Below are 17,467 nucleotides of genomic sequence, written 5' to 3' on the forward strand. Positions count from 1 at the left end.
TACACCAAAAATCTCTGCTTTTTAAAATTTTAAATGGCTATAATTTTCTTATTATTGAAGGTAGAAGAACATTTTTTGAATATGTTTATCTTTAAGTAAATTTTATATATGAAATCTTAAAAGTTTATTAATAAATTTTTTTGCTACTTTAATATCTGGTAATTTAGCCGGTTATCCGGCCGGATGTCCGGTAATTTGGCCGGATAACCGGATATTTGCCGGATATCCGGCGTTTGCCGGATATCCGGCGTTTGCCGGATATCCGGCCCAACCCTAATTTTCACATCCGCAAAATTCTTATGTTCGCAAAAAAATAGCTAAAAAATCATATGTGCTTTATTAATGCAAAGGAAAGAGGGAAATTTTTGCTGTTGTAATAATATGCACTTCCGATGCTTTGATAATGTAGTATGTGTGTGGAAGTTAAGGTACACCATTGCCGTGTCCTTCCAAGGAAAATTTAAATGAATTGCTTTAAAGCAGCTAACAAAATAATTTCCTTGTGTATTCATTAAAGGATCTAATAAGCTAGATTTATCGCAGGGACTTTAATGGATAAGACAATGGACGATTAAATTATAAACATCCCCAAGGATTCAGACATATTAAGATTATTGGTTGATAAGTTTGGACATTACAATTTTTGAACCGACCAATCAACTCTTTTCCCGATTTTATCGACTATATTGTATTTAATGAAAGTGGATATAATTTACTTGTTGTTATCCTAAAATTCTAAATTATTAAAGCCTGATTAAACTGTATTTTGAAATTAATAATATGTATGAAAAAGCTCGAATTGCAAAACAAAATTATTATACATAAAACTACATAAGCATTTATATACTTTTAGCTTAATTTTCCTCCATTTAAGAACAATGAATTACTTTGATAAACACTTAGCATAGTACTTATTCTAATTTAATAATTTTTGTATTAAAAAAATGCAAAAATCAAATAGCAAAAAGCATCATACATTTAATTTAATTTAATTTTTTAATTGTAATAAAAAAGGACAAAAATGTTTATTCTACAATTGATATTTACCTAATTTTAAAATTAGTACTTATAATTCCCTTCAACAACAAAATGAATTATCTAAATAAACATAGAATTAGTTTTTAAAATATTTTATACAATAATAAAAAGGTAAAAATGTACCTAAACTACCCATAAATATTTTTGGTCTAATTCCTTTAATTAAAATGCAATGAATTACTTAAATAAACATAACATTTCCTTTAAAATATAATAACCGTAATAAAATGGTAAAAAAATGTCACAAATTCTGAACAGGGATGAGGAATTGTAAAATATAAGAGGAACTCTTCTGCAGTTAATGAAAAATGACATTTTACAATATAAATGACCAATGATTGGCCAGTGTACATTTTACCATTGGTAATTACAATGTATAGTGGACTATCATTGGTCATTTGTATTGTATGACGTCATTTTTATTATTAGGCGAATAATTGAGCGGATGTAGTTTTTTTTTGTTTTAGCTGCGATCAGCTGAAACTTTTGTTGGCTAAGACTTCCGTCTCAATTAATAAAAAAATAGAATTCAACGAGCCAATTGCTTTACTAAAAGAAATAATGGGGGTTAAAAAAATTTGTGATTGCCCAATCCCCATCCTCGACAAATTTACGAAAAGCAAAGTCTACCCTGTAATTAATAGTATTAGCCTTAAAATGAGGAAACTCGTTGTGAGGTATTAAAACCTATTCGTCTTTTGATTAACTAGCATATACTTAAAGGACACTCTAAAAGTCTAGTCTATTTTTCTTTGTTGACTGTATTTTAGCTTACAACAATATAGAGAAAAGGCAAACAGTATCCCAAAATCACAGTGATTCTGTAAAAATCATAGTTCATATTGAAGTTTCATTGAATTAATTGTTTATCTGTCTGTTCCACCAATTTTCCAATAGGTTATCCTATTTAGGGAAGCATTTTAGTTCACCATGTACAGGTTCAATCTCTTGTAGTGTTGAAGTGGAGGGGGTAAGATAGTAAATAAGCAATAAAAAGCTTTAATAATATGAATTATAATATTTTTTTTACTTTTTTCTTTTGGGTATTTCAATTTATTATCTTTATGTTTAGTTTAGTTTAAAAAAAACTTTTCTATTGAAGTTATATTTATGATTTTTAATTTCACTTAAAATATAAATATGCTTTGAATACACACAAAAAAACAATAAGCGAATATTTGGGAATGTCCTCTAAAACCAAATAGCTTCTTTTCTTTCTCACCATCATCATTATTATTTTTTTGAATTATCAAATTAATGTGCATCTGTACCAATCTGTTTGTTTTTAACATTAATCCGCCAATATTTAATTAGACGGCGCTCTCGCGTCGGACAAAGTAACCAAAACCAATGAATTTCCAACACCACCTATAATTAGTTCTTCGTGATAATAGTTTAATGCCTAGTTAACCCCCTTCCCCCCTTTATGCACCCTTGCAAAATCATACTTTCATACCCCCCCCCCCTCGCCACCCGTCTTTGAATTGGTTTAAGTTCATGGTTTAATTACAGACCGCCCCATTCTTTGCTTAGCCCACACCCTTCCTCATTTTTTCTTTATTTTGGCCTCATTTAATCATATATAAAGTTAATGTTCTGCAAAAATTACAAAAATAATATAGAATGTTTAAAATGTCCCTATAAAACCATTGCAGTATTAGAAGCGCAGCTATTTTACAATGAGGGGCTGTTTATATCCATACGTCGGCGCGTCGAAGAAAGTTCAGACTATAGATTATTCTTTCTTGTTTATTTTCGATATAAAAGTTCTCTAAGAAATTGTTTATTTAAATTGATATTTCATTTTTCACAAATATCTTACCAATTTCAGCTAAGACAGTTTTTTTTTACTTAATATCTGTAGATTATTGTTCTCTTATTGCTGCGCTTCTTATCGATATAATAATCCTTGTCTGAAGTATATTCTGCGAAAATTTAAAATTGCTAATATTTATTTAATATTGATTTCTAAGGGTTAGGTTCGCAAGGGAAAATTTTTTTACAGACTGTGAAATGGGATTTTCAAAGATTCTTAGGTAAACGTTTAAACTCTTCTTTTCCTTTGTATTTTTGTTGTAAAGAATGCGCATACTTCTTTAAATATCTTTTGTTTTTATCCTAACCCCTCATTCATTATCTTTTGACCAGAAAATCATTCATTTAAATAGTTCCAAAAGTAGAGCTTTTAGAGTAAATATCAACTTTAATAGAGCACAAATTATGTATAGACTGTTTGTTCTCTTCAAAAGTGTTTATTCACTAAAAAGGAAATTAAACTTTTAGAAGCTTTATTTTGTAAACTTTTTTTTACTTGTACTTGCACTTATGCACTTTTTAGACAACCTTTATAATTATCTCGGTGTTGTTTTACACTATTTTCCTAACCTCACGCATTCCCTTAGAAGCTAATGGCGAAGCAACAGGTATACTATAAAGAAGAAATGTTATTTGTTTGTAGTCAAGATCTTGTTGACCGAATAAGTAGTTCTCCAATTGGATAATCATCATATGGGTTAAGGAATGGTTTTAGGATATTTTAGTTTAGGGATGGTTTTGGGCTATTTTTCTACCCCTTTCTACCCATAGTACAGATGCTAGGAACGCAGCCACCTATTTACTTTTTTTTTTTTTTTTTTTTTTTTTTCTGAAAACAGGACAACTAAGTAGATTAAGACTAAAAAGAAAAAAATTGCAAGATCTACAATTTGACTGATTAAAAGAGTGTATAATAATTTATATTGTTCTCACCAAGCAAGTGTATTGTTATAATTTACGACATAATTTATATTTAAATCTATGAACAGGCAAAACTACATTTAAGGAAAAATTTATGCATTCTTGCTCCATTCGGCTTTCTCAGCTAATTCTGCTCTAACTTCCTCCAACAACAAAGTCAGGTATCTTCCTTTTTCTTGATCCTTCTCGAAGGTGGGCCACTGGTCTTTAGGTAGAACAGTCTTCATAACAGAGCACTGGAGAGCTCTCTGGATTCTGAATGCCCTTTCATCCTGAAGGTTCTGTGGTAGTCTCCTGATGGCCTCCTTAACCTCATCGTTCTCATACAGCACATCATCGTGATAGAGCCCGTACTGGTTGAAGCCAGACAGGTTGAAGGCCCACTTCTTGACAGCCATGTTGTTCACGAATGTTCTGGTCTGCTGCGTGGCAGAGAGGTTGCGAGCAGTCAGGCTCAGGGCTCGAGAAAAAAACGCCATGTTGCTGCACTCTTTTAGTGAAGTGAATCAAGCAAGTATAGCTTGGTCAGTTTAGACCTATTTACTGAATCATAGTTTTTTTTTCATATAGATAAATTAACCCTTTCACTCAATATCAGCAATCTAGTAATAAATTTATCTATTATTTCAAAGCCAAAACAAACTATTGGTTTTATAATAGATCACTACATTAGAGAATGATTTAAATACATTTATTTGTATAAAATAACCTAATAAAAATGTACTTGTAAAAAACTTCTTGATACAGTTAATTTATAAATTTTGTAACAACACTCTAAAAAACAAAGATAAATATTTCATATTATATCATTTATAGTTTTTTTTGACACTAGAGGCTGCGTCCCTTCCATATTCAGACTATAAATCCGAATGGAGGAGGAAGGAGCAAAAAACTTCCCAACCTTCCCAAGACTTTAAAAACAAAATAGCCTAAAGCCAACTCTGGACCTAAATCAAGAACTCAACTGGCACAGTGGTTGGCAATGTAACAAACTTTTTCGGAGAAAACTATTTTTATGTAAAGTACATGTCAGCTTAGTTACTTTCATTAATTCATGTCGCGATTTTTCATTTTTTTACAGTAGTCACGTATGACTATGTAACAGCTGGATAGTTTATATTTTATAAAAATGTGTCAAATAAGCTTTTTTATATATTATAATAATTGATACAATTTTATGAATATTATTTGTTATACTTTTAAATTTAATGTTTTCTTTAAATGTCAAAGGGAAATAATACAATTGTTTTATGAAGTATACATCTTTTTTCACCATTTTCCATTGCTATATAGACTTTTTTCTTATTTACATTTAAAAAAAAAAAAAATTAATATGAAATCAAAAAAAAATAAAAGGGTAATCTTAGAAGGTTTAACCAACTAAATCCACCTATGCATACCAGGGCATACATGCAAACATCCAACAACTCTAGTTTCTAGGTTATATTTAAATTTTCTTTATTAATATTTATGAACTCTATTAACAAGCTCCCTATGAGCTTGTAGGTGTGCCATAGTTGCCGCCAAAATGTCAAACTGCATAGTGTAAAGCCACAATAGCAAAAAAAGTTATTAATAATCTTGTAGTTAATGAGTGGGGGGGCATTTTATGGTATTGTTTTTTTTCGGAAATATTAGCTTTTGACAATGTGAGGTAAAATGATTTTTGCGGAAATAATGTTTCACTAATTTTGTGACCTATGATTAAATTATTAACTATCTATAAATACATCCTTGAACCTAAAGAAAATCGTTGCATAAATTTGTTGCAGCGTTACTACTCTATATCTCACTTCATTAGTTTATACATCTCTCAATACAATTTTGATTTACAGAAGGGAAAACCTTGTTCAACATCACTTGGGATCTAAAACAATTAATCGTATTTTGTCATATCATTGCACAGTGAGCCCAGGAATCCAATTTTGTGGAAAAAATTAATAACTTCCTTATTTTTCAACCAAATCAAACAATTTTTTTTTTAATTAAAAGGTTTTTATAGTACCTTTTACAGAATTAACAAGATTATCCCTTCCTCCCTCTCTAGATGATTGGGGGGTCAAAATATCACCCCCAAAAATTGGTTTTTGGTCGATTTTGACCCAGGCCACTTTGAATGGCCATCACGGCCAGGGAAGTGATGGGAAAAAAATTGTTCAAAATAGCAAAGATGGGCAATGGCCCAGTGTGTCAGGTGACATGTGTCCCAGGCCTGTCAGCCAAGCAGTCTGGCTGCACTGGCATGCCAAAAATCCTCAAAAACTTAAATTTTTGACAATTTTTGCAACCTTTAACTGAGGCTGTCGGCCAAACGGCCGGTCAGACCACCTCTGGCCGCACACCCGCCAATCCGGCTTGGAATGACCTACAAAAAAGTGGTAATACACGTGGCTGCGCCACGAACACACACCGCCCTGTGTGCAAAAAACACAACAAAAAATTGTCATTTTTTTGGTGTGCTAACTTTGCCGCCAATTAAAGGACGGAAGGCGGCCGGCAATTATCTCTGACTTCTTCTGAGTGCAGTTAGAGCCGGCCATTGTGGTTCTAAAGATACCTTTAGATTTCTGGTAGCCCCTCCAGGAGGCCCTCAGGGTCCAATACACAAGGGCATAGTAAAATTTTATTTTGAGGTGCTCTAACTTTTCCACCACTGGTGGGAAAATTTTATGCCATGATTTTTCGGTAAGGCATTTTGCCAGATTTTTACCCTGTAAAAGGATTTTTCTCTATAATGAAATCCGGCAACAAATATAAGGATTACACACTAAAAATAGCTTAAAACGACGTATAGTCCTTTCCATGACATCGCTCCATATGGGGCGATGATTTTCTATAGCTCCTTCAAGGAGCTATAGCATAGCCTCTTATCATATGGAGCGATGTGATAGCCCCTTTTAAGGAGCGTTCATATCGCCCCTTATGATAAGAGGCTATGCTATAGCTCCTTCATGGCCTCTTAATAGCTCCTTTAAAGGGGCGTTCATATCGCCTCTTATGATAAGAGGCTATGCTATAGCCCCATGATGGCTCCTTTATAGCCTCTCCATCGCCCCTCCGTAGTCCCTTACCTTAATTTATATAACAACCCACTTGATGGCCCCTACATCGCTCCTCCATCGCCCCTTCTCCAAATTTATATTACATTGTACTTTGATGGCCCCTACATCGCTCCTACATCGCCCCTTCATCGCTCCTACATCGCTCCTTCATCGCTCCTTCTCCAAATTTATATTAAATTGTACTGTGATGGCCCCTACATCGCTCCTACATCGCTCCTTCTCCAAATTTATATTAAATTGTACTGTGATGGCCCCTACATCGCTCCTACATCGCTCCTTCATCGCTCCTACATCGCCCCTTCATCGCTCCTTCTCCAAATTTATATTACATTGCAACTTGATGGCCCCTACATCGCTGCTACATCGCTCCTTCATCGCTCCTACATCACCCCTCCATCGCTCCTACATCGCTCCTACATCGCTCCTTCTCCAAATTTATATTAAATTGTACTGTGATGGCCCCTACATCGCTCCTACATCGCTCCTTCATCGCTCCTACATCGCCCCTTCATCGCTCCTTCTCAAAATTTATATTACATTGTACTTTGATGGCCCCTACATCGCCCCTCCATTGCCCCTCCATCGCTCCTACATCGCCCCTCCATCGCCCCTTCATCGCTCCTTCTCCAAATTTATATAACATTGCAACTTGATGGCCCCTACATCGCTGCTACATCGCTCCTCCATCGCTCCTCCATCGCTCCTACATCGCCCCTTCATCGCTCCTTCCACAAATTTATATTACACTGTACTTTGATGGCCCCTACATCTCTCCTCCATCGCTCCTCCATCGCCCCATCGCCCCTTAATAGCCCCTTACCTTAATTTATATAAAAAAGCCCCTACATAGCCTCTCCATCGCCCCTTAATAGCTCCTTACCTTAATTTTTATAACATAGCCCCTACATAGCCTCTCCATCGCCCCTTAATAGCCCCTTATCTTAATTTATATAACAAAGCCCCTACATAGCCTCTCCATCGCCCCTAATAGCCCCTTAACTTTATTTATATAACAAAGCTCCTACATAGCCTCTCCATTGCCCCTTAATAGTCCCTTACCTTAATTTATATAACATAGCTCCTACATAGCCTCTCCATCGCCCCTTAAAAGCCCATTACCTTAATTTATATAACATAGCCCCTACATAGCCTCTCCATCGCCCCTTACCTTAATTTATATAACATAGCCCCTACATAGCCTCTCCATCGCCCCTTAATAGCTCCTTACCTTAATTTATATAACATAGCCCCTACATAGCCTCTCCATCGCCCCTTAATAGCCCCTTACCTTAATTTATATAACATAGCCTCTACATAGCCTCTCCATCGCCCCTTAATAGCCCCTTACCTTAATTTATATAACATAGCCCTACATAGCCTCTCCATCGCCCCTTAATAGCCCCTTACCTTAATTTATATAGCATAGCCCCTACATAGCCTCTCCATCGCCCCTTAATAGCCTCTTACCTTAATTTATATAATCCTTACCTTAATATATATAACATAGCCCCTACATAGCCTCTCCATCGCCCCTAAATAGCCCCTTACCCTAATTTATATAACATAGCCCCTACATAGCCTCTCCATCGCCCCTTAATAGCTCCTTACCTTAATTTATATAACATAGCCCCTACATAGCCTCTCCATCGCCCCTTAATAGCCCCTTACCTTAATTTATATAACATAGCCCTACATAGCCTCTCCATCGCCCCTTAATAGCCCCTTACCTTAATTTATATAGCATAGCCCCTACATAGCCTCTCCATCGCCCCTTAATAGCCTCTTACCTTAATTTATATAATCCTTACCTTAATATATATAACATAGCCCCTACATAGCCTCTCCATCGCCCCTAAATAGCCCCTTACCCTAATTTATATAACATAGCCCCTACATAGCCTCTCCATCGCCCCTTAATAGCCCCTTACCTTAATTTATATAACATAGCCTCTACATAGCCTCTCCATCGCCCCTTAATAGCCCCTTACCTTAATTTATATAACATAGCCCTACATAGCCTCTCCATCGCCCCTTAATAGCCCCTTACCTTAATTTATATAGCATAGCCCCTACATAGCCTCTCCATCGCCCCTTAATAGCCTCTTACCTTAATTTATATAATCCTTACCTTAATATATATAACATAGCCCCTACATAGCCTCTCCATCGCCCCTGAATAGCCCCTTACCCTAATTTATATAACATAGCCCCTACATAGCCTCTCCATCGCCCCTTAATAGCTCCTTACCTTAATTTATATAACATAGCCCCTACATAGCCTCTCCATCGCCCCTTAATAGCCCCTTACCTTAATTTATATAACATAGCCTCTACATAGCCTCTCCATCGCCCCTTAATAGCCCCTTACCTTAATTTATATAACATAGCCCTACATAGCCTCTCCATCGCCCCTTAATAGCCCCTTACCTTAATTTATATAGCATAGCCCCTACATAGCCTCTCCATCGCCCCTTAATAGCCTCTTACCTTAATTTATATAATCCTTACCTTAATATATATAACATAGCCCCTACATAGCCTCTCCATCGCCCCTAAATAGCCCCTTACCCTAATTTATATAACATAGCCTCTCCATCGCCCCTTAATAGCTCCTTACCTTAATTTATATAACATAGCCCCTACATAGCCTCTCCATCGCCCCTTAATAGCCCCTTACCTTAATTTATATAACATAGCCCTACATAGCCTCTCCATCGCCCCTTAATAGCCCCTTACCTTAATTTATATAGCATAGCCCCTACATAGCCTCTCCATCGCCCCTTAATAGCCTCTTACCTTAATTTATATAATCCTTACCTTAATATATATAACATAGCCCCTACATAGCCTCTCCATCGCCCCTAAATAGCCCCTTACCCTAATTTATATAACATAGCCCCTACATAGCCTCTCCATCGCCCCTTAATAGCCCCTTACCTTAATTTATATAACATAGCCTCTACATAGCCTCTCCATCGCCCCTTAATAGCCCCTTACCTTAATTTATATAACATAGCCCTACATAGCCTCTCCATCGCCCCTTAATAGCCCCTTACCTTAATTTATATAGCATAGCCCCTACATAGCCTCTCCATCGCCCCTTAATAGCCTCTTACCTTAATTTATATAATCCTTACCTTAATATATATAACATAGCCCCTACATAGCCTCTCCATCGCCCCTGAATAGCCCCTTACCCTAATTTATATAACATAGCCCCTACATAGCCTCTCCATCGCCCCTTAATAGCTCCTTACCTTAATTTATATAACATAGCCCCTACATAGCCTCTCCATCGCCCCTTAATAGCCCCTTACCTTAATTTATATAACATAGCCTCTACATAGCCTCTCCATCGCCCCTTAATAGCCCCTTACCTTAATTTATATAACATAGCCCCTACATAGCCTCTCCATCGCCCCTTAATAGCCCCTTACCTTAATTTATATAGCATAGCCCCTACATAGCCTCTCCATCGCCCCTTAATAGCCAATTTATATAACATAGCCGCTACATAGCCTCTCCATCGCCCCTTAATAGCTCCTTACCTTAATTTATATAACATAGCCTCTCCATCGCCCCTTAATAGCCCTCCATCGCCACTTAAAAGCCCCTTACCTTAATTTATATAACATAGCCTCTACATAGCCTCTCCATCGCCCCTTAATAGCCCCTTATATCCTCCTTCAAAACAGTTATACACCTTCCCAGGATCTATTGGAAGCTACCCTATAAAGGAGAACCATATTGGTTCTGCAGTTAGCGATCTTCTTTGATACATACAGACAATGATCCTGTTACTTTTTATAAGGATTAAAAATAAAATGGCCTAAAGCCATCTCATTACCCATAGGAAGCTTCACTGTAAAGGAGAACCATGTCGGTTTAGTGGTTAGCAAGGTACAGACAGACATACATACAGACAAAGATCCTGTTACTTTATTATAAGGATTAAAATAAAATAGTTATTAACCTCCCCAGGACCTATGAGAAGCTACCCTATTAAGGAGAACGATCTCAGGACCTATAGGAATCTTCACTGTAAAGGAGAACCATATTGGTTCAGCGGTTAGCAAGATCCTTCGGTACAGACAGACATTCATACATACAGACAAAGATTCTGTTAATTTATTTTAAGAAATACAGATAAAATTGTTATAAACCTTTCCAGGCCTAAAACCATCTCAGGACCTAATTTCTGCCGTTGACAACTCGAGTTAAGTTACTATATTATTTTTACAATGTTTAACTTATCTGTTATTATTGGCTGACGAAAAGTTTGGGCAAAAAAAAAATTTATTCTTCAATGAAATATCTCTCCAGTATAATTTTGCCAAGTGCTAATTTATTAAGAATAAAGTTTGCCACAAATTTACCAAAAAATCTCATTGTCATTTCGCCAGGGAGGATTAGGATAGTTCCCAAAGTGTTATAAGTTGGCTTATCCAAGAGTGCTGTCTAGTCTCCAAAGTTTTATAATACCGTTTTCTTATTCGTTAGATTAACAACCTTGGGGACTTTTTATTGTTTTGTGATTGTTTAGTTCATTAAGTTGAGTGTCTAAATGTTTCAACCACTAATTCTAAACTAAAGAAGGGGTAATTTTGTGAATCATCAATGGGAATAATTAATATATAAACATACATATATATACAGTGTTTTTTTTATGAGAGCATTTTTGAAAGCAATTTTACCCTACTTATAGTTATCAGAATTTAATGATTAATGGCTTATTCTCTTCGTTTTTTATAACCATTAACAGAAAAGCAAAAAAATATTTCAGTTTTTATTTAAAAAGTACAGTAAATTCAAAATTTCAAAACATGGGTGTCAACATCTAAAATAGTTATTTCTCGCATCGTATTATAAACGGCTTTCCGCGGATATAGAAAGTACAATTATGAGATTAAAACTAGTTTTTTTAGCCCCGAGGTGCAGAAGGCACCGGCTAAAAAAACTGGGTTTAATCTTATGATTGTACATATCTATATTCGTAGAAAGCTGGATATAATACGATGCTAGACATAGTTTTTTCGTATGGATGAGAACCGGTTCCTATCCACCGGATTCAAATGAATACGAGAAATGGTTTTAGCGCATTTTTCTTATGCTCAAATCTTCTACCCTTTCCAAGAATGGAGGGAGTACATTGGGGGGCCAGTATTCCCTCCCTGGTTGAGATATGGCCTTCAAATTTCAAAATGTTCTAGTACATGTCACAAGTAGTATCTATATAAATTTTTAGCTCAATATCTCAACTTTGAAGCGTTTTGCAGCCATTCTTGCAAAGGTAGATTATAAGAAAAATGCACTAAAACCATTTTTAGATGTTGACACCTAAGTTTTAAATTTTTTAATTTACTGTACTTTTTGAATAAAAACTGAAATATTTTTTGCTTTTCTATTAAAGGTTATAAAAAAGAAGAGAATAAGCCATTAATCATTAAATTCTAATAACTATAAGTAAGGTAAAATTGCTTTCAAAAAAGTTCTCATAAAAAAACACACTGTATATATGTATATATATCATTTTATCGACAATCGTCTTATCCCTGTAGATCTCTGATTATCAGAGCATTTTTGAAATATTTGCTGCTTATTTTTTGGCTGCCTTTGGCAAAATAATTTTTTTTCATAAAAAATGTATACAAAATTATCATATTAATTTGGTAAATATATCATTGCACTTGAATTATTTTTAAGTCACTAACGGCTAATCCCATAGATGACCCTAGGAGTACTTTAATGAATAGATGTGGTGGAGAGGGGGGGGAGGGGGAAGGTTAAGAATTTAAGGGAAGTGATACCTTCCGGGGGCTGAAAGTGTTAGTCCCCTCCCCAAAATGAAAACTTTTCCTGCGAGTAAAATAAGCTTCAATGTAAAGGAGAAGCATATCGGTTCAGTTGATACTGATAAACATCCTGTTACTTTAATGTAAATATTAGTTTAAGGATAGTCTGTATAATCTCAGGGATAAAGGAAACATTAGGCAATTTTTACAATAGTCTCCAAAGTTTTATAATGAAGTTTTCTTATTCGTTGGCTCAAAACTTTGGGGACTTTTGTCATATTTTGGTTGTAGTGTTGCAATTTTGTGTATCGTTATTAGGGATGGATAAAAATTTATCGGCCATTGTCTTATTCCTTTAGATCCTTGGTATAATCAACTGAATAACAGTTCCAACAACAAAAATTAAGATATTGCTTCGCTTTTTATGGACAAATATCCTGTTATTTTATTATAAGGAAAAAAAATAAACTATCTTAAAATCATCTCAGTACTCAGCGGTTAGCAAGATCCTACGGTATAGACAGACAGACATACATCATATCGGTTTAGCAGCAAACGAGATCCTTTGCTACAGACAAAAAAAAACTTTGTATATCGACTAGCGGCTACGCCCCCAGCATCTATTGGCTCTGTATTCAAAGGGGAATGAATAAAAGCCTAAAGCCTTCCCAGGACTTAAAATAGAATAGCCTAAAACCATCCCTCGACTTAAAATAAAATAGCCTAAAGCCATTACAAGACAAATATTAAGCTTACCTGAAATAGAAAGCCCAATCTGTTTAGTAGTTATTGAGATCTTAAGTTTTAGAACAGAAAGCCTTACTAACGTGGACAAACACAGGATATTTCGGACAAATGTCGGAGTGGACATTATATAAGTAAAACGCAGAAGTGTCTATAATATCTTAAAAATTAGGTTTCAACAACATTTGTTTAGTTATTTCTACACAGGTTAGGTTAGGTTAAGATATAAATATACAAATAAGCCCCCTGCAGGGGTTAGGCATATAAAAAAACATATTTGACAGTTGTAAACAATGTGAGAAAAAAATATGTTTTAGTTTAATGAAATGTTCTATCTGTTTCAAACCTTTGCCTTTCGATAGAACTTACCTACTTTGGAAAACTGTTAGACTGATTTTAAAATTTCAGTCTGTGAGAAAAGATATTCAAGATTTTTTTTTGTTTTGAAAGATTTTTATCTTATAAATAAAATAAAAGACACTCCTGCGTTTTACATAAGCAATGTCCACTCCGACGATTGTCCCATTCCTAGGTTTGTCCACTCCAACGTTTGTTTATGTTTTACTACTTTATATAATAGGATAATATGTATTCTTCTTTTATATTTCTCTTTTCTTATTCACTTGCAGCTGCGCTCTTTTTAATGTAAGGAGGCAGAAAAATAGCCTAAACCAATTAGGGGCTTAAATCTGAAAATGAAAAAGCAAAAAACCATCCCATGTCCTATGTGAAGCTTCCCTTAAATGGAGAATTTAGTCAGTTTATGAAATTTTTAAGCTTCAGACCAAAAAAAATACTTTTTTTGTTAAAAGAGAGACTTTTCTACAATTAGGGCTAGTCCTTTCGTCATTGCTCTTCTCATTAAGTTAAGCATGTGGTTTTCTCTGCTATTGTTAAAGATAGACTGTTGAGATTTTTAGTGAATATTCCCATGACATATGTATATCCAGTCTATAAATTATTTTGTCTGTCTCTCAATTATGCTTCAAAAGACTTAGGTTTCGTGATAATCTTTGAGTAATAGCATATTCTCTTAAAGTCTGCTCTATAACTTACTTTGTCTGTTTGTCCATTATATGATCCTTATTCAAATTTCTATTTAACTAAAAAATTTCATTCTCTTAGTTTTTTTTTTTCTTTATTTCATTATGTTATTATATTATTTATATTTATTTTATTAATTCATTATATTTTCATTATAATTTTCCTTTTTAAATGCGAAACTTTTCTATAGTAAGGATTGGTTTGTCCGTACGTCCAAACGGTTAGACGACATTTTCTTTAATTTAGACATGTTATAAATATCCTATCGATTTCAAACTTTGCAGAATGATTTCTATAACAGTTGGGTACAATACTATATTCATTACTAGAAAGTATGTACGTCCATTTTTTTGTATAATATCATTGTCCCATTCATCTGGGTTTTGGAGTAATGTTTCTTAGGACAACAAGGTTTAGTAATATAATCAAATACTAAAAATAAAATTATGCCCTTTTACTATATTCTATACTAGCAGATTCGCCCCTAGCCTCAGGGGCTTTGCCCCAAGAGGTGATAAAATTTTTTTTTGGCGAAATTCGTAATAGGACCAAGAAAATCTTCAGCAAAAAAAAAAATGGGGGGGGATTTTTTTGTTTTTGGGGGGGTTGGGGGTATCCCACCCCCCAAGAAAATAGCCTAAAACCACCACAGGACCAGTAGGTATATTCCCTGAATAGTAGAATATAATCGGTCCAGTGGTTACCGAGATCTTAAGGGACTGACAGACGGACAGACAGACGGACAGACAGACGGACAGACAGACGGACAGACAGACAGACGGATGGACAGACATCATTCTACTTTGTATTATAGATTTACGCTAATTTTAACAAAATTTATGTTTGACCTCCTGATTTTAGAGCTTTGCTTTTGTGAATGTTGTTATCCTTGTTATCTTGCTTTTTTTTCCTTTTTCATAACCTATTATATAAAGTAGTAATCTTTTTTTTGTCTGTAGAAAAGCTAACCGCTGAACCTATATGGTTCTCCTTTACAGTGAAGCTTCTTTTAAGTTCATAGAGGGTTTATAATTATTTCGAGGGAGGGTATCTCCACCCTCCCAGAAAATTCACCCCAAGAAAAATATTACCCCATCCCCTCAAAAAATCTTTTTAACTTTTTAAAAGCAAAGCTTTTCTATATTAAGGATCAGTCCGTACGTCCGTAACGGTTAGCTATTTTCGTTAATTTAGGCATGTGATTCCTGTAGTAGAAAGGTACGATTTAGAAAGTCTATAATCATTATCAGAATATCCATACGTCCATTTTAAGCATACTAATTATTAACTTACAACAAATTTTTATGTATCAAAATTATCCGATTAATCTGATTTCTGGGATACTGATTCCTAGGACAACAAAATAGAATGTTATAAGCAAATCATATCTATAATCAAGTCCAAAAAATGTGAGTACGTCCTTAAGCATTTTCCTGCATGTAAGCAATTTCTCAATAAATTTACTTACAATTTTGTTTCGAATTTTAAATTTATGTTCTGACTATTCAGTTCTGACACTCTACATTATTAATGTTCATTAAAGGACGCCTGCAAGAAATAACACGCTTTAACTGCTAAAAGACTGCCACAAGAAGACCCAATACCCCAAATTATAAGCCTTCAGCTTCAATAACAAAAAAGTTCTAGGCATTTCAAAATAGCATTTTATGTACAATGGAATTTTTGAAAGATTTCCAATGCTCATAAAAGAAAAAACAATATTAAATTACGTTGCCTAGACATAAAATTATAACCTTATCTTTGTCAGAAACTTAGATTGCCTGTAACTGATTACATTTTTACAATAAAAACACCACATTTCATAGTCAAAATCTATGAAAAAAAATCGATTTAAATTGCATTTTTAAACGAAAATCATAGCGGAAACAAAGGGGTAAACTAATACAAGCTTAGCTGTGATTGGTTGTTAAGCTGATTCAGCCTTCTGATTGGCTACAGTACATTCGGTACAACGCAAGTAAAACTTATTTTTTTTTAATGATTTTGACTATAAAAATGGGTATTTTTATTGTAAAAATATAATTAGTTACTGGAAACCTAAATTTATGACAAAAAAAATAAGCTTATAATTTTGTTTCTAGGCCACGTAGTTTAATTTTAAAGTTTTCAACATGAGCATTGCAATTCTTTCAAAATTTCCATTGTACATAAAATGTCATTTTAAAATGCCTAGAACTTTTTTGTTATAGAAGCTGAAGGCTTCAAATTTGGGGTATTTGGTCTACTTGTGGCAGTCTTTCAGCAGTTAAAGCGTGGTATTTCTTGCAGGCTTCCTTTAAACTTTTTTCTACCGTTTCAGAGCTTTGCTTTTATAAATGTTGTCATCCTTGTCATCCTTTTAAAACTTAAATTTAAAACTGTAGAGGGTCACATTCCTTCCTTACCTTAATGCCCTACCTTCTATAATGAAGGGGCAATACAATTACAGAGGCTGTACAGGAGCCATAAAGGGCCTATGTTATATAAATTAAGGTAAGGGGCGATGAAGAGGCTATGAAGGGGCTATGTTATATAAATTAAGGTAAGAGGCTATTAAGGGGCGATGGAGAGGCTATGTAGGGGCTATGTTATATAATTAAGGTAAGGGGCTATTAAGGGGCGATGGAGATGCTTTGTAGGGCCTATGTTATATAAATTAAGGTAAGAGGCTATTAAGGGGCGATGGAGAGGCTATGTAGGGGCTATGTTATATAAATTAGGGTAAGGGGCTATTTAGGGGCGATGGAGAGGCTATGTAGGGGCTATGTTATATATATTAAGGTAAGGATTATATAAATTAAGGTAAGAGGCTATTAAGGGGCGATGGAGAGGCTATGTAGGGGCTATGCTATATAAATTAAGGTAAGGGGCTATTAAGGGGCGATGGAGAGGCTATGTAGGGGCTATGTTATATAAATTAAGGTAAGGGGCTATTAAGGGGCGATGGAGAGGCTATTTAGGGGCTATGTTATATAAAATCGGGTAAGGGGCTATTAAGGGGCGATGGGGAGGCTATGTAGGAGCTATGTTATATAAATTAAGGTAAGGAGC

General features: G+C 34.8%; 1 pseudogene across 1 annotated transcript; it reads right to left on the reverse strand.

The window, feature by feature from the left end:
• Window positions 1–3,751: 3,751 nt before the first annotated feature.
• Window positions 3,752–4,305, reverse strand: LOC145313687 (cytochrome b-c1 complex subunit 7 pseudogene; annotated as a pseudogene). The gene has a single exon (XR_013877450.1). The product of XR_013877450.1 is annotated as a cytochrome b-c1 complex subunit 7 pseudogene (transcript).
• Window positions 4,306–17,467: the final 13,162 nt, after the last annotated feature.

The sequence above is a fragment of the Acartia tonsa genome, chromosome 3 (genome assembly GCF_053477335.1).
Source record: "Acartia tonsa isolate MP-2025a chromosome 3, ASM5347733v1, whole genome shotgun sequence".
Taxonomy (NCBI): domain Eukaryota; kingdom Metazoa; phylum Arthropoda; class Copepoda; order Calanoida; family Acartiidae; genus Acartia; species Acartia tonsa.